We start from the raw sequence: 21810 nt of genomic DNA, 5'->3' as shown, positions 1-21810 counted from the left end.
GGAACGGTCTTTCTTGGAGCACACTATGAGGAGATAGGGTTTCTCAGACAGATGGGTTAAAGGAGTTTCAGCGCTATATGCAAGGAGCTCTAGTCAGATGCTTATCAGAGGACACACAGGCGAGGCCTTTCCTCTCTCTCGCTCAGTCTGCCAAGGCTGCCCACTCGCTCCCTTCCTCTTCTTGTTTGTGGCGGAGGCTTTGGGCTACTATTTGAGATCATAGGTGGTGGGTCTCACAGGGTTGAGGCTCCCAATCAAACAAGAGGAGGAGCTACTTGACTCGAAGTTTGCAGACGACACGACCTTGTATGTTGAGGGCACCACGAGTCTGGAGAGAGCCAGGGGCGCCTTGGCTATTTACTGTGAGGCCTCGGGGGCACGGATCAACTAGACGAAATCTACAGGTTTCTTCCCACGGTTTGAGGAGACACCAAGAGATCCGTGAGTGGGGGAGTGACTTTGGCTTCAAATGGATACCGCGGGACCATACAACGAGATACCTCAGATGCCAGGTGGGTATTGACATTACAGCAGATTGCCCCAATCCTTGAGAGTGATCGACGCAAGCTTCTCTATTGGAGCTCGGCCAAACTCTCCCTAGCAAGTCGCGCCTTAGTGGCAAACCAAGTCCCTCTTGCCGCGGCCTGGTATATTGCGTCCTGCTAGTACTTTCACGGAGGATGCATTGGGCAGCTCCGACGGTTGGTACAGAACCTCCTTTGGGCAGGTTCAGACGGCACGAGGAACACTAGGGCCCGAGTAGCTTGGCAGACGGTGATCATGCCGCAGGCACTGGGAGGCTTGGGTGTCATTCATCCAGAGATGCAAAGCAGGGCTCTTTTGGGCAAGTTGGTGATTCGTGGCCTCACCCCATATACAGAGCCTTGGAAGCTCCTCTTACAGCGAGGGCTTCTGAGAAACACCCCACGCACTGAGGGACACCGGCTCAATACCGATCTTCCGTGCCCAACTTCATCATGAAGGAGGCTTTCACCCTGAACAGCTCCGCACACTTCTGGAGGGGCCAGAAGTATGCATGCTCCATCTTTGCCTCCAACGGCAATCTAAAAACTCATGTCACCAAACCACACACCGGATCCTCACACGTGAAGCCCAATTGAAAGTTTACCACCGCACCATGGATGTACCAAAGGTCTAGTCCATGTGGGCCCATCCATTCATCCATCATGAGTGTAATCTGATTCCCCAAAATAGCATCGAACACCTCCGGGGATCATTTCTCCAACCCTATAGAGGCAAACGAAAATCTCCAAACGAGGTGTGTCGGAGATCCCATTACACTAATTAAACCCCTCTTTCGGGGCTGAAGGACCATGAGCGTTACCTCTAATGGTAGAGGATATAAGTCCAAAATCTCCAGATAGTTCCACGGTCCTAACTTCCTGAAGTCCCACCATAAGGGACGCCCAAGCTGGAGGTTGGGAGCCACTGACTAGGAAGCGAACCTCATCCCTCAGCACCCCTCCCTGAACGAACCTGCTACTGTGATGAGGAAGTAGGAGGCGTCATCGTTCCCTTGCCAACTGGTAGGGGTGTCGAAGCAGAAGAACCTGTTGCTGAAGTGGAGAGGGGAACGGTGGGAGAGGAAGCGGTAGGGACGCGGGGGATAGAGAGAGGAAGGCAGGTGGTGAGGGTGACCATAGAAGGGGGGGCTAAGGGGGGGAGGGAGGGGGAGAGGGGAGTGAAGAGGAAGAGGGGAAAGGATCTGGGGGGAGGGGGAGGGAGGAATGGAGGAGGAATAAGGGCAACCTTAGACCCCCTACTGATCAAGCTCGCCGAGGCTCTAGATTGGCTCCTCCGCGGCCCCCGTCGGACTAACGTCTGCGGCTTCCGCCATCGCTGCATCTGGAGCTCTTGGGACTCGCTGCTGCTGCAAGTGTGGGTGCGAAGGCTGAACCTCAGAAGCTAGAGGACCGTCTGGATGGACGGTGGCCCTTGCCGCTGGAGGATGTGGCTCCTAATGTCCCTCTCTCTGCAATTGGCCCTCTGCCTGCAGCGCTTGCGGGCCTGCTTGCTTGGTTTCTTTTTCTTTTTAACATGGGTCTAGTGCCCTTCTAAGGGAGTAACCCAAGGGGTCCGAGACTCCTGCTGCTCCTGCCTAAGAGGACGTTGGGCTCAGGCCTGGTAACTTTATCTACTCTACAGAGGGCAGGGAGGAGGCGCACGAGGGAGGCCACGAGGACATTCTCTAACGAGGTGACCCATCTGTTTGCACCAAAGACACTAGCCTGGTACCCTAGAAATCTCCACCCTCTAGCGAAGTGTGGGAGGCGCACGAGGGAGGCCACGAGAGCAATCTCTAACGAGGTGACCCATCTGTCTGCACCGAAGACACTAGCCTGGTAACCTAGAAATCTCCACCCTCTGGCGAAGTGTGCCCCCTTCAAGAAGGATCAACTCTCGGAGGGACTCTAGACTCTCAACCACCAGTCTAATCCGGGGGACTCCATCATCTGCTAGAACTAAGGCGGTCGACTCTAGCGAGAACTCAAGCACTGTACCAAATGCCCGACCACTGGAAGGGAGGATGGCTCGATACTCCTTGGGGAGCCCAGAGAAGCGAAGTGTAACCGAGAAATGTGAAACATGGTGTGTTGTATCCATGTCGTCCAAACGGTCAGGCTTCTGGTCAAAAGGAGTCCAAGCCAAAGATGACTCCGAATGAGACAACTAAAGCGGGCATTACGGGAGGCTATCTACAGCCCGACAAGCAGAAGCGGTACCACCAAGAACACCGCTGCTTTCATTCACATCACTGGACACGGCAAGAAGGATTGTCTGAAGTGGCTTGCTGAGAAGGTGGCGAAAGCGCCTACTTCGACCGTCACCTATGTAGTGGCTCTTCCAACCCCGCCTCCATCCTTAGCTACAAATCCGTCTTCCCTGCGTTAAACACCGTTCCCACGATGGTCTTTCAAGGTAAGAAGGAGGGCGATTTCTCAATCAAAAGAAGTGCTCATTCGAGCGTACGGCACAGCTAACAAGCATCAGTTTATTGTCATGTTCGATATGGAAAAATCTGAAGATGCCATCTCCCCTCACCTTGCCAAGATAGTGGGGTGCACTTTGGTGCCTCACGAGCTTGCAGTGGACGGGTTTATACCCGGCTTGGGCACACATCACGCATAAGGCCGTCAATTTCACTTTTTCCGTTCAGAAGGCCATATATACGCAAAATTTCATTCTGACTCCTTTGATGGGATGCGACATGATCCTTGGGATTCAGTGGTTCTGTGAGCATGTTCCGACGCCTGATTGGCAGCAAGACACTTTCACGATTGTGGAAGGTATACCTGAGCCTGCCGTGATACGCGGTGATCGGAGCATACCAAGGATTCCGTTAATCTCTCGTATTCAAGCAGGTCGCGCCACCCGCAAGGGTGCCATGTGTGCACTTATCTACGTCCAATGCCAAATCACTGCAGTCCAAGCTACTCCTCCGATGGGGCAAGCAATAGTAGATCTACTCCAAGAGTTCCAAGACATCATGCTCCGAGATGATTTGCCATCCCAACTGCCTCCCAACCGACCGGAAGACCATCGCATTGATCTACTTCCAAACTCGACACCTCCAAGTAAGTTCTCGTATCGACTTTCCAAGTCTATGGAGGGGGAGTTAGAACAGCAATTGTCTCAATTACTGCACGCAGGATTTATTAGACCTTCCTCTTCGCCTTTTGTTGCATCCGTTCTATTTGTGGCAAAGAAGGATAAGTCTGCACGACTATGTGTAGACTACAAAGCACTCAACAAGCTTATAGTAAGGAACAAGTTTCCTATGCCCCGCATCGAGTACATCTTGGAACAACTCAATGGTGCAAAATTTTTCTCATGAGCAATTTTTATTGATTCATCCTTCTCACATGAAGATGAACCATCAGTAAATGCAAGGCTAGACTACTTCCTGATTCAATCTGCTTCTAGCATTCAAAAATGTCATGAACTGGTTTTTTGAAATAGTCGCATATTTTCTTTTTCGTATCTATATTACCACAATTATGCTTCGGTTTCCCACATGACTTTGTCCTCTTTGTATTACCCTTATAATGGGTAGCAAATGTCTGATCACCTGATAACAATCATAGACACATTCCGATTTGCATGGCTTTGCTCTTCATACAACAACGAATGACAAGTTGATTGAAGGTATAGTAGTTGGGATCCCTATGACCACCAACCCCAAAGTGGTTGCAAAACCCTTGGTAAGAGTCAAGAAGTCCAAGTGTCATGGCCACAATCTGACTATTTAGCACAACTTCGTCAATGTTGGCCATTTAATCTTTAAAGTCCTTGACTTTGGTCAAACAGGCATCCATGCTTTCCCCCTCATCCATTTTCAAGGCACCCAACTACTTCCACAAGTATGCAACTCTGGCTTCATTGCAGATTTGATATAAGAGGCCAATTTATCCAAAGCATCCTTTGCAGTTCTGCAAGATCCGATAGAGGGATTATCACTCTTAACTGATGAATCAATTCAAAGCATGAGCTCATGCATCTCTGCCATTGGATCTCAACTGTTCTTGAGTTGGAAGGCAAAAGAGAAGTAATACTACCACCACGTGTGCTGACAAGTGCAGTGGGGCAGATGCCTGTGACGGAGGTCTGCAATGATATTCCACAAGTCCTTGGCTACCAGGCAGTTGATCCCAAGATTATCTGACTGAATCAAGTGACTGCACTGAACATGAAGTGCAACTGTCCACAAGATCAACTGCCTGCACAGCAAATCGGTGCCAACATGTGCTTCCTGCACAACGCTGCAACTGAAAAAGAACCCAGATCCACAAGGGCCTAATACAAAGAAAAATGGAGCAAAAGCCCCAAATTCAGACAGTTCAGTCATTTCGATAGCTGCAGATTTCTGTTCAGCAAAAGCAGGCTCCAAATCCACCAAAACTGAGTAGAATCAGTCAACAGTTTTGGTGCACTTGGTGCAATCCAGGTTCAGACACAGGCGCAGCAGCACCAAAACAGCTTCCAGAGGAGACGTCCAAACTGGAGCATAAAACAAGTCCTGGGACTGTCGAGCAGGAACAGGAAAGACTCCAGGAGAGAGTCACCTGTTGAACAGTAGCTGCCACACAGCAAACTCACTTACCCTCGACAGTTGCAGCCTCGAAATGTGTGCAAGCAGCTCCGAAAATAGCTTCAAGATAGGTGACTGCTCCATAGATGTGAACAGAACAAGGCAGAAATGAGGCAGATGAGCTCTGAAAAGGAGCAGGCACAGCAACAGAACCACTTCCATTTGAGGCGACCTGCAGTCACATTCGAAACAAAAGCTTCCACGCAGCCAAAAAACAGTAGAGTTCTACAAAGTACAGGTTGTGGAGCAGTAGGGCAGCTCCACGAATGTTGTACAAGAGGTGCCTGGGTGCAGAAAGCTTGCAGAGGATGGAGGAAGCTACTGGACAGGTCGACTGAGGTTGAAAGGCAGGCTTCCTCACAACAAAATCCACCCCAAGCTTGGAGCTGAGGGGAGAGCACAGGGCAGGGTTGGACAACCTGCTCTGGGTGTAACGGAAGCAGGAATGCAACAGCAGGAAAACGCAGCAGCTTTGGAGTCAATACTGAACGTGTAGTGTATTGCAGTTCTGAACTCAAGTGAAGTACAAGTTCCTACGAGCAAGACTAAGTCCTAAGTGTCATACGTTGACTAAATATCATATGCTGCCTAAGTGTCATACGTTGATTAAGTGTGTCCCCAAAAATAACTACAAACGAGCCTAAATCACAGGCCAGGGGACTAAATCTAACAAGCTCAACAGTTTCCAGGAGCGTATTTCTACAGGTTGCAGCTTTCTGATGATGTGGAAGCCACTTAGCAACAAGCTGCAGACCATAATTTGATTAATAATCAGATATTCCAGTTTCTCACACCATCAGAGCACATACACCTCATTCTCCAGCTCTAAACAACCACATAACTTGGTTCCCTTCCAATCTTGTTATAACTGTGGCCTACCAACTTGAGGATTCAGCCTATATCTAGATGAATCCAGGAACATTCCCAAACTCATCCTCTAAAAACACAACATAGTGCAATTTCAATCTCACGTAGTCACTCATAAGATTGAAAACCATAAACTCCATCACGCATAGCAGGGACTAGCTACTATACATCCCCACTGACTTCATCAGTGCCCAACAGTGGGTGTAGACCATAGTATAAAAGTATGGTCTCACACATACAAATCCACACACCCACACATACTTGAGCATCCATTTATACAAAGTCTTCGCATTGAGTTTCAATCGGCACTCGGGAGGTGAAGGGCAAACTCAGCCATGACGAAGGCTAGCACTAAAGGAGAGGATTCAGCCTACTCCACTTCAAGGCTGCCATTTTGGCCATACAATAACACTAACGAGGAGCCTCCGTTCATGATTATAATTCCCATTGGCACTTAGATGGTTCAATAACCGCACAATTGACTCTCCTTTCTCACAATCTCAACAAGTAAATCTCTCAGAATTGCCATAATCTGCATACACCAGTATGAGAGAGGTGGGGTCAGAAAAGAGGGGGCAGAGAGAGAGAGAGAGAGAGAGAGAGAGAGAGAGGTATGAGGGGCAAGGGGCGGGGGGGGGGGGGGGGTGATGATGTGAACGTCCATCTTTTTTCTTTCCTTATATGGGAGGGAGGGAGGGGTCACCGTCATCATCATCACTGTGTGGACATCCACCTTTTTTTCCTCTCTTTTTTTTTCCACACGAGGCAAGGGGGAGCTGGGAGGAGGGGGGGTTGTCAAATCAAGATGTGATGTAGCACACGAATATGGCAGCGCAGAATTCAACTTTGTTAACAGATCTACGAATGGAATTTCCATAACGGATTTAGAAAAGGTCACACCTGAAACCTGTGTCACACAAATCTCATAGCAAGACCAGAACTGTAACAAAACATGCCAAGGGGAACGTAATGCCAGGCGTTTCAAGATTCACGACCAGTATGGCTCGTTTGACAGCTTTCCTTTAGGTTTTAAAAAAGGCAACCTATCTCACCACAAAAAGGTACTTATAACCTTGGAGGACCTGACTCACATGAACACTTTCAATCGAACAGATAACAGTAGCAGCAGAACAACAAGAAAGCTGCCAGCTCTACAGCACAGTATTCAAAACAGATGTTCCTGTTGTGAGAGGAAGGCTGCAAAATTGAGCTGTAGTAGGCGCAGGTGATACAAAGTCCAAAGAGAGAGGCACCCATAAGCAGGTGCAGATTGGAAAGATGTTCCTGATTATTCTCACGAAGCATGAACCATACAATTCTGACACATCCCACACCGAAAAAGGTACAGCTATGAAAAAGCTATCCTCATTACGATTAGCCTCCTCCAACCATAAGCCAGCCGATCTTTGCCCCCACTTAAATCTCACTGGCTGAGTCGCAACTGACTACACATAAATAGGTGACCTTTAAATACTAACGGGGCAACTCAAACTTAAAATTGCCAAACCACAACTTTCCAAACATGGAATTTCTATGGTCATGTTCTATGCAGACTGCAAACAAATGCTTACTAGCTCATTCGTACTTGACTCTCAAAGAAATAGCATATTTGAAAGCCTCTATGAGACTCTACAACGAAGAAATTCATAACAGTAAATGTCAAATAATGACGTACTTAAAAGAAATAAGAAGCCGCTATTGGCCTAACTTGGCTTGGCCAACCATTTCCATTGGAAGCAATAGGATGTAGTCGAGTGCGTTTGGCTTCATGTCACATCCATTTACCCATGCTTCGCTATTACACAAACGCATATTGTACAAATGCGGATATAGCAGAAGCCTTGCAAGGCAATCCAGCTGCTTCGTGCGAGGCACCGTACCTCCTTGGGACACCTTTGCATAGCCTCTGCGCAACTGATCTTGTTTCTTCGGAATCCATGAACAAGGGGTAACATACAACGTCAGCAATAGTCCCTTTCAAAGATAGTCTGAAAGACACATGCCAGGTACGCAGGCAAAGCTCCTTCCCGTACTCGAGCCTAAAATGGAAGTCTGGAGATGGGACGCACCGTCCGATCACAGCTTCTTAACACGACCAGATCCAAATAATCATCCAATGTGAAAACGGTAAAGCTCATGACGAACATTTAAGAAAGATGGACGTCACATGATCGTCTTTTCCTACCTCTCCAAAAAAAAGATCCTACATGTTACAGCGATGCAAAACGGACAAGGTTAGATCTCAGAATACCCAACATGCTACTCTGTGCTTGGGATGCGTGGTTAGTTCACAAGTCGGCGCCACAAAAGTTCTCTGAAGGCGTTTAAAACAAGCGACTACATTGCGAAACAACAAATGAAGCGTTACCACACACAACCGCAAAACCCGCGAAGAAAATGGCGGGCAAGAAAGAAATGAGCTGCTTCGGGGGGAAACGGGGGAACCAAAACGGAGATAGGAGATAGCAAATGAATAGAAGAAAAAGTACCCGGGGATATCCAAGGTACAGATCAGGGAGGGGCGCAGCAAAACGACGGCCCTAGAAACGGTTTGCGGCGCAGTCGTATACCAATCTACCGTTCGTTCAAGGCTTTCTATTCCCATCTTGCAGAGTTACAACGACGAAGATTATCGAATGTCGCTGGTTCGCAATGCGCAGGCAAGAGGAATGACAAAAGGAGGAAGTCTGTCCACAAATGAAATCGGGAAACGTACCAAGAGGAGGGAATAAAGAAAGGACCAGAGAGCGGGAAGCCTTCTCACCGACAAGGGGCGGAACTTGAGCAGAGAAGGTGGGAATGGAGGCAAAAGAAAGGGGGAAGAGATGGCGAGCGAAGGATGTTGGAAGCCATGGATGGAAATGGAGAAGAAACTCGCAGTGAGCAGAGGCAGAAAATGATCTGATGACGAAGACGAAGAAGAAGAAGCAACGAAGAAGATGAAGAGTTTTTGAGGGACATTTTACCCCTTGCCCCCCTTGCCTACGTGGCTTTCCCACCTCACTCCATTCCTGCCACCTCACCCTTTCAGACTCGGCTCACGCCACATAGCGGCAATGCTGCGGCCGACTCTTGCGCGGGTCTCGAGCAAGGGGTCGAGGGCAAGGAGAAAGGGCGCCGGGTCAGGAGCCCCAGAAGGGCGTGGGGTGTTGAAGCTGACAACTCTTCCTTTCGTGGACAACTCCATGAACCAACCATTTTGTGCCAGGTAGATCAACACCCCTTTTGCAAGTGAAGCGTCTGCTTCCCACGTATTGAATGGGCATGTAAAAGCCACACTACTAGAATATGTTTTAAAACAAGGTGAATGATATTTAATCATTCATAAGGCCTGCCCAAGATCAAAAAAGCATACAAAAAGGAAATGGTGTGGTGGAAGACTACAGAGGAGAGAGAGAGAGAGAGAGGGGGGGGGGGGGGAGGGGGCGGGGTGAAGCAAAAAAGGTGGAGATGGTGTGTAAGAAGAAGACTTGAGGAGATAAATAAGGGGGGAGAGAGAGAGAGAGAGAGAGAGAGTCAACCACTTTAAAGTATGCATTCAAGTTCAATGAAGAAGAGTCAACATATTGTCCAATAGCAAAAATGTACATCCAAAAATTCTAAAAATGCCTAATTTCTCCTTTGCCAAAAAAAATTTGAACCGTTGCTAAGGTTAACTGAAGTGTGCAAGAGAGCCATACACACTCATCTAAGCAGATGCAGGATACCTACCTTCGGCTTGTCCGCCGCCATCGAATGAGCACAATGCTTTTGAAGTCCATCCATGCCATGCTTTCACAAACGAGCGGATAGTTTGTAAGGTTATACATTTGAATGTCACCAAATAAAAGTGGATGGCTTGGTAAGGTGTCCAAATTTTAGGCTAAGGGTCCTAGGTTCAAATAAATTGTCAACGAAAGAAAATTTTGGTTGGTTGCTACAAAGTGAACACTCTCTTGGGCATCGTGTACCTACACCTGACCTTTTCACTCTACCTAGGACATGCCCAGTCGGATGTGTGTGAAACAATAAGCAACATGTCCACCCATCCATAGCTAGATGGATGTGAAACCCACCTTATGATGTTTACAAGCTAGAGCCACCCAAACCCACTCATGGTGCATTGAATGCATCTTTGATGTGGGTTGGACATGGACGAGCAATCTTGCCAATCCATGATCTATGGGCGATGCCCATGGTGCTAGTCTGTCCACTTTTTGCATCACCTCCCACCCCATGTCCCTTCCTCTACTGTCCTCCAGCCCATCTCTCTCTCCCTCTACCATCTACACATCCCTCCTCCTCGCCCCGTCCACCATCACCACTTTGTCTACTCCGCTTCTCAACCAGCTTGAGCAACCTTCACCAACACGCTGACCAGTTCATCGTCTCACTCCACTTGGATTCTAAACCATTCCATCAATAGGGGATAACGAACATGTGATGCGCCACATACTTCACCTCATACAAGCAACATTGCCCTCACACCAACTCCACTCTTAATTAGCATGAGCTCAACTAACCTCAATGGAGAAAAGCTCTACTGCTAGGAGATACCAATGTACTATGTTGCACACTTCAATTATAGAGTCCATTCAAAAAGCAAGTTTCTTCTAGGGCAAAGCCCTTCCTTTTTTAAATGCATTTTTATATTTGGTTTTTAAAGCAAGTTTATTGTCTCGGTAAAAGTCTTAGTGTATGCTTAAGGGCTTTTACATGCCCTTCAATTCTAGGATCCATGAGCATGACAATTACTCACATAACCTCTGTGTTCCCTCCCCAACCCCCCACCCCCCCCCCCTCTCTCTCTCTCTCTCTCTCTCCCTCTCTCTCCGCTCCGTAGGGTGATGGAGTACGAAGATAAAAAATGACTGGGTTTGTTTTTATCAGAGCTCAAGCGACATAGAGAGACTTTGTTGGGAGACAAACAATGGAGACCATAGTCCCACCTAGACAAAGTACACTCAGAGACTTCTTCACTGCCAGCACCTCAGCTAGTTTTATGCCCTCCCCACCATCAGAAACCCCTGGTGCCACCACCACCTTATCACACACAGGTAGATTGCCACACTTTAGTGGTGTGATTTTGGACCGAGCCATCACCATATCCAGGTCACGGAGGCCCAGGCCCCCAAGCCCCCGTGCCGGCACCCATATCTTCATCGGATCCATGCCATCATTGCCAAACACCGGAAACGTGTGGCACCGAGTTATGAGAACCTAGAGCTGCCCATGATTGGGATTTTTGACATGAGAAGAGTGCAACCTTTCTATTGATTAGCTTTCTACCTATGCTGATCAATTGGTACTTTTTAGTAATACTTGCTTGGTATTTCATTAGTTTTGGGTCACTTGTAGTCCCTCTGTTGTAGTCCCTCTGACTGTAAGAACCTTTAGTAGCTCTTAGCTTTCAGCTTATTTATTTTGTTGTTCTCTTTGATGAGACAACACTAGAAGATGTATCAACTGTTTTAGTCTCATAGGCCGTTTGGCCTTTTAGAGACGTTAATATCTCTCTCTCTCTCTCTCTCTCTCTCTCTCTCTCTCTCTCTCTCTCTATATATATATATATATAAGTCAATGACTAAAATAAAAGTATACACTTCTATTGAAAAGGCATACCATAAAAGCAAAAGGAAAGCTAGTATTTGCTATCTTACACAAACTAAAGATTTTCCAAGAGTATGAAAACGAATTACAATTTACCTAGCAAAGACTACTACTATGTATACAAGAGTAGGAGAGGGTGCGTTATTGGTCAAGACTGTGGGATAGCTACCACATGGCAGCCTCCTATTGGATGCATCGATTACGAGGGGGTCCCATGCTCTCGCCTCCTAGCTACACATAGCCTCCTTCCGCCCCCAACAAAAGGTGGGGGGACTGAAGGAGGGTCTACCCATAACCTCATATATACCATGGAACCATCAATTCACCATTGTATGTGGGATTTTATCACCACTTCCCCATGTCACTACTAGCGCATACCAAGGGCCCCTAAGCCCCTCTAATATTCACATATCCAAGGTTAGGACCACACAGCAAGGCTCATATTCCCAACAATCCCCCATAGGCCTAACCCCATGAATGTAGAACTACCAGTCAACAGGTGCTGCACACCCACTCAGGGCCCGAATAGCCAATCATATACAGTCACCCACTAAGAGCCCAGGCTGTCAATCAATATTGCATAGTCCACTGACGCAGGGCATCGATTCCCGCATGTGTAGCCACCAGAGAATCGTGCATGCCGGCTTTCATGAACAATTGTTGTCACCTATCGCCACATGTCATTGCATAGTCCATAGGGCAACCATCTACTCTAATACCACTATAGGTATCATATAGCTCTCATACCACTATAGCTGTCATATGGTAGCCTCCTATTGGATACCCCCTCGTACTTGGCACATCTAATGGTAGGTTGCCATGTGATATCTACCCAACAAAGATAGCTTAGGATAAGCATGATGGCTATTCAATTGCTTAAGATAAGAGTGATGGCTATTCTATTGGCCAACAAGGCTTAGGATGAGAGTGATGGCTATTCAATTGTCATATTGGGTGTCATGGGCCTTGCAATTGTGCTCCTTTCTAGACTTATCGGAAGCATTTGCAAGACAACCAACCTCACTAAGCAAACAAGGATCTATGCATCTCCACCCAAAGAGCTCTAGCAAAAGAAGGTTGGCCTATGCAATGAGATACTATGGAATGGCAATTATGTATATGGGGGCACCAATGGCAACATGTTTATGTGGTGACATGCTATAGAATGGCAATGATGTAGATGGGGGCATCAATGCCGATGTGTTTAGCATGGTAGCCTTCTTGACATAGCAAGAAAGGTGGCCCATAGGGAATCAAAGGTCAATCTTACAATCTGAAGATGGACTTCATATTGAGCTTGCCATGCAACCCTTGCTTTGAGCCTTAGAATCCATGGAAGCAAAAACTAAGACTAACAATAACATAGTAGGAGCTTATATATGGCGATAGGGCTTGCATACAAAAGGGCTTGTACTTTGACTATAGGGCTTGCATATGAAAGCTAAGGTACTATGAATAGTATACGCTTTATGCATCATAATTGCTACTACATTTTGCTATTTGCTAGGATTGGGACTTTAGACCACTAGGACCATTAATGTAGTGCACTGTGCACACACCACATTCAATGTATCACACTAAATGTGCTATATTACACACCATGTGCCATTGCCACATTGTATGAGCCATGTAGCACCTTGTATGCACCCTGCTATATAGCATAGTATTCCAGTATACATATGAGTGGCTAGACCCGATCATGCAATGACTCCATTGGCTTGCTCAGTCTAGGTTACATAGATCTACAACTAGAACTAGCACAATTGTTATTATTTCAACCACCAGGCTTGCAAATGAATACTCTCTCTCTCTCTCTCTCTCAGATCTAGGGTGTGATGAGCCTATATGAGTCAGTCAGAGGTAAGGTACATGCTCCTAGCAGTCTATCGGATTGGGTCGAGAGCACCATTGGGGTGAAGCAGGGCTACCCTCTCTCACCGACTCTCTTTGGACTCTACATCGATGAGATCACATCTTTCATAGATTGCCTAGGGGGCGAGGGTTCATTACTAGGTGATCTCCTCATACAGATATTGCTATATGCTAATGATATAGTCCTTATATCCTCCTCAGCGGAGGGGCTGGGCTGCAGAGAGACTTGGAGGCATTAGAGGTGTTTTGCAAAGAGAGAGAGACTTGACGATCAACCTTGGGAAAACTAAGGTTGTGATCTTCAACACCTCACAAGCAGTGATTCATCGAATTAGTTTCACCTATCGTGGCGAGCTAGTGGAGATAGTGCAGTCATATACATATTTGGGAGCGGTCTTCACAAGACCCATCTTCACGATGACCCATGCAGCTCAGGCATGGCTCACATGAGGGCATAGTGCTTTGGCTAGACTAGAGTGAGAGTGCTTCCAGGTGCAATTCCAGGAGAATTCCAGGATCCACCGACAAAGGGCTGGCTTTTTGACACACTGGTGCGACCGACTGCAATGTATGTAGCACTGTTTTGGCGATGCGATTTTCGAGGATAGACTGGAGGGGCTTCAAGTGGCTACGGGTGATGATGGGGTCCCAGGATGATATGATGTAAGCCCTCAGTCCCACATGAGATAGTACAGGAAGAGTTCGCCATGACACATCTCCAGGTTGATGCTATCTTTTAGACAGTGACATTCATCCACAAAGTCTGGGACTTACCCCACTGGAGACTTCCAAGAGGTTGGCCCTAGAGTCATCCAAATGACTAACAGAGAGTAGGGTAGACACATGGTATGCACGCATATCCACTTGGTTTGCCAGGCATGGTATCTAGATGGACAATCTTCCCCCATTTCAGTACAGCTTGGATGCGCCTCCTGAGTCGATCCCACGAGATGAGATTAACCCTCCATCTTACTACGCAGTGCACATCATTGAATCCTTGCAATCCTTAATCACCAACTTCTTTCTTCAATTATCTACATCTGAGGCATGTCCAACAATTGGACCGGTTGTGTTTGTGAGATGAAATTTCCAGTCTTTCCATTCATTCCTTATGATGTAGCATCAAACATATAACAAGTTGAATGCTCATCCAAGATCAACCATGGTAGCTTCTCATGAAGTGGATTTGCAATAAGCACCCTACCATAATGATCCACCACCGTACTTTGTAAAGCATCTACTACCTTTTCATACCCAATTGATGCTTAGTACCACTTTGATGACACACTAAGAAATGCATTGATTATTTTCACTTTGGACCACGAAAACCAATAAGAGTATCATCCTTTACATTCCACCTACATTGTACTGAGGAGTACAAGTATCATCATGGAACAAATCCATTGATAGCAATACACTTTGTTACAATTAATACTTTGGTGTAAATTAGAATACACACAAGTATTTTTGAAACGTGTACCTGACAAGGTTTGGCAGTAGCAGCTAGCTAGAGGACTAAGAGGGTTCACCCCTAATGTAGGGAGGAGTTCAAGCAATTTCCTCTTATTTAGGATCCTGAGATTCAAGAACAAGATGGTCTCATGCTTTGGCACTAGAGTCACATAGGTTGGTTATAGTGGGACAGTGGCCCAGCTAACTCTTTTGGGACTTGGAGCAAGCTCCCCATGGAGGCAAAGGCACAGTTGGGCTTTGGATGAGGGAGATTGACATAGCTATCCCCAAATCAACATGGCAAGTAGGACTTCAGATTTTGGTAGCTAGTCAATGACTCGGGCAAGTTCTCTAAGACTAGGATATCTTCAAGAATTATGTTTAGGCGTCAAGACCAAGCCTAGGATACCTTTGAGAATTATGTTTAGGTGTGCAAGTTCTACAAGACTAGGATACCTTTGAGAATTATGTTTAGGCATAGAGATCGAGCCTATTTCTTTAGACTGGGTTCGAAAGGGCTCCTTTTGCCAGTTGACACAAGAGTCCCAAATATAGATGGGAGCCTAGATTCACTTCATTGGTAGATGATCAAGGTAATGGGCCAATTAGGCAAGCAGTGTTTTATTGACCGTTCTCACATTTCAAATCAGGATGGCCCTTGACACCTATGGCTTTGGGAGGGCCGTCCCCTTTGTGAGGTTTGATCATCTTCAACTTTGATGGGATTTGGGAGAGTTTTTTTGGCCATCCCACCATAATACATAATGATACCAAGAAGGTACTCAAATATTGTTGCTTTGAATCTCTCCCATATAATTTTTGTGGTTGTCTTGGAATGCTTGCTATGACTGGAGTTATAGAATACGATTCTCTTTTACTAGCCTTTTCATGTGACTTTGATATGTGTGTTGCTTCATGATCGTTTGTAAATCTGACCTTGGAGGGCACAATGGTAGCCATGCATTATCATACATGCATCTCATTCTCACTACCTTCTTGTCTTTGTAGTCATGAAGTTCTCCTTGTACCAACTCAAAAGATGCACCTGCATGACATAGTGACCATGCCACAAATTATGTAGGAAAACAATAATTATTCCTAATGTTCAAAATTTGTAGCACAAAATAACTTACCACTATTTCAACATTGAAGCTCTCCATTACTTCTAATCATCATGGATGTAATGAGAATCCTCCTCCTCTTGTGTTGCTTCTTGCCTCGCATGGAGCTTATTCCTCATTTTGGATTGATCCCCTCTCCTGTCTTTTGCTAAAAATATGAATTCTAAGTAAGTTAGATTAGCAGTTATACGCTTCAAATTTCACATCGAGTAGCTAGACCCATACGCATCATTTCTAATTAGGCTATGAGTTGCTACTTCCCCCACACAAATTGCACCAAGTGGCATATCACTGGTATCCTCAAGATTGTGCAACCTTACTTGCTCCCTCATAAGATGCAATGGTTGTAAGATGCAATGATGCTTCATTGCAAGAAGGTGAACATTTGACACTGACTGCCTTCCCATGCTAGACATCCTACCTCTATCGATTAAATTCAATTTACAGGTTGACCAAAGTATGTTCCCCCTTCCAACTTAGGGACAAAGGGAAAGCATCATAGACGAAGTGTAACAAGCATAAGGTGGGATGGAAAAACACTTGTCCTTACATAGCCAAAGTGAGGAAAAACAACCTTTGGCTAATGATCCCAATCTACTATAAACCCTTATCGAAGGCAAGAGAGAGAAAAGTGCAATAGCCTTTGGGAATGAAAAAGGTCATGAACCTTGCCAATATTCATTTTCCCTTAAAAAAAGAAAGAAAGAAAGCACTACCACATGAAGTCAAAGAAAAGTATATTGAGCAACGATGTGAGCCTTGAGAGGGAGGGATAGAGATATAGAGTCATTATCCTCCTTGCAATATGTAGCTAGATCTAGCCAATCTAGGTATAGGACTTCCATGTTCGACCTTTTGTTGTGCTCACATATAGCCCCAACCATGGCCTCACATATATTTCACCTATGTTGGCTGCATATAGCAGCCATGTGGCTTGGTATTAGACCCATATGGTTGCCCATCTACTAGCTTTGCATGCTACCCCTTAGGTAGACTTTCTTCTTGTGCATGCTGACTCCAAGGCACCTTATTTTCTTCCCATGCTCTACTATGTTGCTGCATGTGTTGTAGGGATAGAACTATTTGAAGAGATTGCAACTTGGCCTTGATGCCCTACAACCCCTAGCTCGTTGATAAGATAGAAAAGAAGCACAAAGGCCAAGCCATACTGGCCAATAAAATTATAAAGGATAAGTTTTATGATAAGGCTAACACATGTACTATTATCAATTGCAATGAGCAGAGTATACCCTATAGGCTATACCACATGCAATTAAAGAAAAGTATATGGAGTAGGGATGTGAGCCTTGAGTGGGAGAGACAAAGAGACATAAATTCATTGTCCCCCTTGCCATATGTAGTTAGATAGCATATCTAGTTATAGGAAGTTCATGGCCCATTGCTATGCTCACATCTAGCCCTTGTCATGAAGCTTTAGGTGAGTCCTTATTTCAATTCACAAGCTAGTTTGTCAAACATAAACCGTTTCTACTTCCCTTTCTTTATTTAAAATAAGGTACCACATGGTACAATGAAGTTTGTCATAGGTTGTAAGAGAACTAAAGAGAGGCTGTGAGATATAAAAGCTGATAAAGCCAGTCCAAGGTATGAGGAGGAGATTAAAGGCCATGAAGATAGATGATACAATATCCAAACGACAACAAAAGAAAATTTTGCAACGAATGCAGAGGGAGAGACAATACCAAGAAAATGCCTCCTTGTTGAGCAACTAGCCTTTGAGGCAGCAGATGCACCCATTTGAGTAGTGCCATTAGAATGAAGAACATGAGATATGGTCTCAAAACGAGTGGGAGCATTCAAGGCAACAATATCAGGCCATTTGAGGGACTACCAAGTTTGTGTCCTCATAAACTTCACCTTGTTCGCAAGGTTTCATCGGTTGTCCACTCTTCCAATGCCTAGGGAGTTGCACACATAAGAGACCATACTCTCTAACTTGAGCGATGGCCTGGGCAATGTGATAGGGGTGCATAGCTTAGATCAGCTAAGTGCAAAGAGGGAGATATTAGCTATGCTATTTTCCTCTAAAACAAACACGAAAAGGCTTAGGCACACAACATCGAAGATGTTGTCCATTAAAAGGACCAACATGATTCTGATGCTTGGCCATCGAGTGAAAGCAATGCATTCCACATGAGAAGCCTATGCGCATCAACTCAATAGAAGAAAAGGACAGTCAGTCTAAGTAAGGAAGTCATCTCTGTACTGACTTTTTTTAGCACAATAACATGAGAGTTTCTCCAAACAAGGACATCTTTAGGTTGTAGAGGGGATGCAAATAATATGAGGGGTGTATTATACACATGCTTGACACAATGTAGGGCATTAGTTGGGCTTCCAATTCTATCACTATTGCTTCTTTCCTCGCGCTGATTAATTTTCATTTGCATCTTATGAAATTGTGTGTGTGAGAGAGAGAGAGAGAGAGAGAGAGAGAGAGAGAGAGAGATTAACATCCACGAGAGGCCTCGTGGGCCTATGGGACAAAGTACACAGAAAAGCGAACTCATACAAGTCTCAATGGGCTGAAGCAAAGGGCACGCTAGGACCCTTGTTGAGTACTAATCTATGCTAACAAAGTCATAATCATGAATAGAAATAGTCAACTGCAACTGCATAGTGGGCCAGGTCAATTTATCTAGTATCAAGAAACAAACTGAAAAATAGTGGGACTTAGAACATAATCAAAACAGTGAGTAGTGACAGTGGGACTCAGAACAGAATCAAAAACTGAAGCTTGGTACAGTGATGGCTCTCTGGTGGGCTGTGAAGATGTCTCATATTTGTGTCTGTCGCACTGTCTCGTGCTACAGTGGGGGACATGGTCTCCTCGCTCTCTAGACTCTCTGAGCTACATCTAGAGTGACCCCTCGTCTCTATCGGTCCCCCCTGAGGGAATCTATGATAGGTCGGACCTCAATAGAGTGTACTCTGGGGACTCTATCATGCATGTGGTCTCCGCACCCCTCTCTCGATGGTACCATGCCAGCTACTCATCCAGAGTGCTCTCATGTCGGCTTGCTCCTCCTCCTCCGCTCCACTGTGTCCTGGGGCTAACTCAAATGTATAGAAGTCTGTGGCACATCGTTGTGACCAGTCATCCTCTATATCCTATGGTGGGCTGGCCATCCCCTGCTGCTCTTTGATCTGTCGCATAAGTGTCTCCCTGTGCTAACACATCTCCATAATAAAGCCCGATAAAGAGACCTAGTCATGGAAATGGATTAGTCTCATGATAAAGGGCCGAAACCACTCCCTTCCCAGTAGAGATAGTGGTAGTGCCCTCGAAAACACAAAGAAAATGTTCCTCTGTCTCAAGCGCCCTTAGTGTACATAGCGTGCATACCCGTTGCTCTTTGGGTAGACCTGCTGCTCTCCATGCCTTGATCCTTAGCTAATGGGATGAAATCCACATCTGACCAATGGCAATCCTCAGTGCATGGGAGACTCCTTTGTCCTTGAGATATTGGGGTCTAATGATGAATCTCTCCTTTGATAATTTTAGGAAGTGGTCTTGGTTGGAATGTCTCAACCAATAAGAGACAACAAAGAGATTTATGGACTTCATGATTAAGTTTTTATTCACAATGGAAAGACGATTGTGAATGCTCTAGATAATGCTAGTCGACAATTGGCCATTGGAGATGTTTGGTTTACCTTGAATCATGTTGCATTGGTGTACAATATCTTTCCCATTGATAAGCATGGGCTTACAAATTATTTAAGGCTATGTCGTAAGGCTCTAAGATAATGGATTGATGTAACTATGGAATGGTAATATAACTTGTTCCATCATAACTCTAGCCACATGTTTTATAGATTGGTGGGTGAATTTATGATGTGCATCATGGCAAAAAACAAGTCATGGAGTTGGGGATTATAGGCAGGCACGAGTTATTAATCATGGGAGATAAGATGCTATTAGCCTGCTAGCTCTTTGTATGATTATGCCATTTTCCCTCTTTAACTTGTGATATTAGGTAGATATCCTTGTAGATTATTTATTTCAAATTCTCTATTGTATCAAATACCCTGAGCTTACTTAGGGCAATCTTTGTTATTACATATGTAGGGGGACTAAACATACAAAGTAGGGATAATATTTTGCAAAGGTAAAAAGAAAACCCCAACCTATCCACAATGGCAAATCACTTGTAGTGCACGTTGGCCTTTGATGAAATTATAGGTATTCCCCAATACATTGATGCCATGCTCAATGGAACAATATCAATACTATGCTGTCTCCAAACTATAATGGTGACATTTATAAATCCATCAAAGGCCAATGCATTGCAAAAGATTTTTGATTGAGCCAGATTGAGTGTTTCTTTTCATGTGTTGAAGCTCATGTGATGATTATGTGGAAAAATGCTAGTTACCATTGTCTAATGGTAATTAACAATCTTGACTATGCATAATAATACTTTTATGACTACAAGTCAATGCATGATTGGATGTAGCCATTTGTGTGTGAGAGAGAGAGAGAGAGAGAGAGAGAGAGAGAGAGAGAGAGAGAGAGAGAGAGAGAGAGAGAGAGAGAGATGATAATGATGATGATGATGATGATGATGATGGCGTATCAACATCCTCAGGAGGTCAGTGAGACATGACCTATGAGACTTGGTGACAGCATTACATAGTAATATCCTATATGAAATTAGAGAGTCCATTCATGCATTTTTGTCAGTATTTTTTTTAATGCAAATAAGAGGCACAAAAAGATGCCTAGGATAGGAGGATTACTATGGCTGACCTTGGGGAGTTGGGATAGTTCGGTACATTGGATGATTAATGATGGAAAGTCCACTCTAGTGTCGGCATAGACTAGACATGTGAGTGTGAAGTATCTTCGTACTCAATATCCTAAGCTTCACATAATGTTCACACCTAGACGACCACTCCATGCTCCACTTGCCTTGGATGGCATGGGAATGCCAATGTGGGATTGGGTGCATCAAGATGTTTGTTTACAAGTTTCCCAACATTGATGTGAGTGCAATAGTACTTTAGTTTGCTATTCTTTGCATCATCTTCCTTAACATATACACTAGAGATATATTAAACTAATTAATTTAAAATTTATATTATTGATATAAAATAAGAACGGTAGTCCAATATATTTTTATTTTAAAAAATTTAACATATTTAAAAATCAATTTATGAATAAAACAATATTCTTTCAAACAATTGAAGAACACAAGTACATCATAAATTAATTGGTATGTACATAGGCCTTAGATTTTCTTAGTTTAAGGCTTGTGTAGAGTTTCATACCCATAGGATATCATTTGAGTTGTTTTGAATGCGTACTTTTCTATTTTGTACCATGCATCATGCACGAGTGTTCAAAAACATTGTGCACTCGGTTTGCTTTTAGACTATGTGTCCATCTCAATGGATATAATGATACTTTGCATAATATTTACACTACGTTAGTGTAGGACCAAGTCTGTAAATTATCATACCCAAATGAAATCATTTAGTATATGGTTTGAAATGCATCTTTCTCGTTTCTTAGCATGCATTTGACATGCAAGAGTGTTGAGAATGTGCTTCTTAGCCTATGTACTTGTTTTCGATGGGTATGATACTTTGTACAAAGGTTAAACTTAAGGCTTGTGCAAAGTATCAAACCATTCTTTGGCATGATTTAAAATTTATCAAACCATTCTTTGGCATGATTTAGAATGCAAATTTTACTTATTTTTTACTCTATGAAATTATCCTTAACCCTACACCCTATAGATTCCTAAATTCTAAACCTAAACCCTTGAACCT

The 21810-nt window shown here is 44.7% G+C and overlaps 1 protein-coding gene across 5 annotated transcripts in view; it reads right to left on the bottom strand.

Moving 5' to 3' along the window:
• Positions 1–8900, bottom strand: part of LOC147896382 (uncharacterized) — a 28453-nt gene extending 19553 nt beyond the window's left edge. Inside the window, exons 1-3 of one of the 5 annotated variants that reach the window (XM_087382673.1) lie at positions 8694–8900; positions 8467–8572; positions 7858–8314 (exon numbers count right to left, since the gene is read on the bottom strand). The gene's annotated coding sequence lies outside the window, so the exon portion shown is untranslated. Of the gene's footprint in view, positions 1–7857; positions 8583–8693 lie in introns of all 5 variants that reach the window. The other 4 variants (XM_087382672.1, XM_087382674.1, XM_087382675.1 and 1 more) reach the window with 4 other exon arrangements.
• Positions 8901–21810: the final 12910 nt, after the last annotated feature.

This window comes from Dipteris shenzhenensis, chromosome 12, assembly GCF_047967505.1.
Source record: "Dipteris shenzhenensis isolate YYH24624 ecotype China chromosome 12, Dip_SZ_1.0, whole genome shotgun sequence".
Classification (NCBI taxonomy): Eukaryota; Viridiplantae; Streptophyta; class Polypodiopsida; order Gleicheniales; family Dipteridaceae; genus Dipteris; species Dipteris shenzhenensis.
The sequence above is the reverse complement of the archived record's forward strand: the minus strand, read 5'-3'. Positions and strand labels throughout refer to the sequence as shown.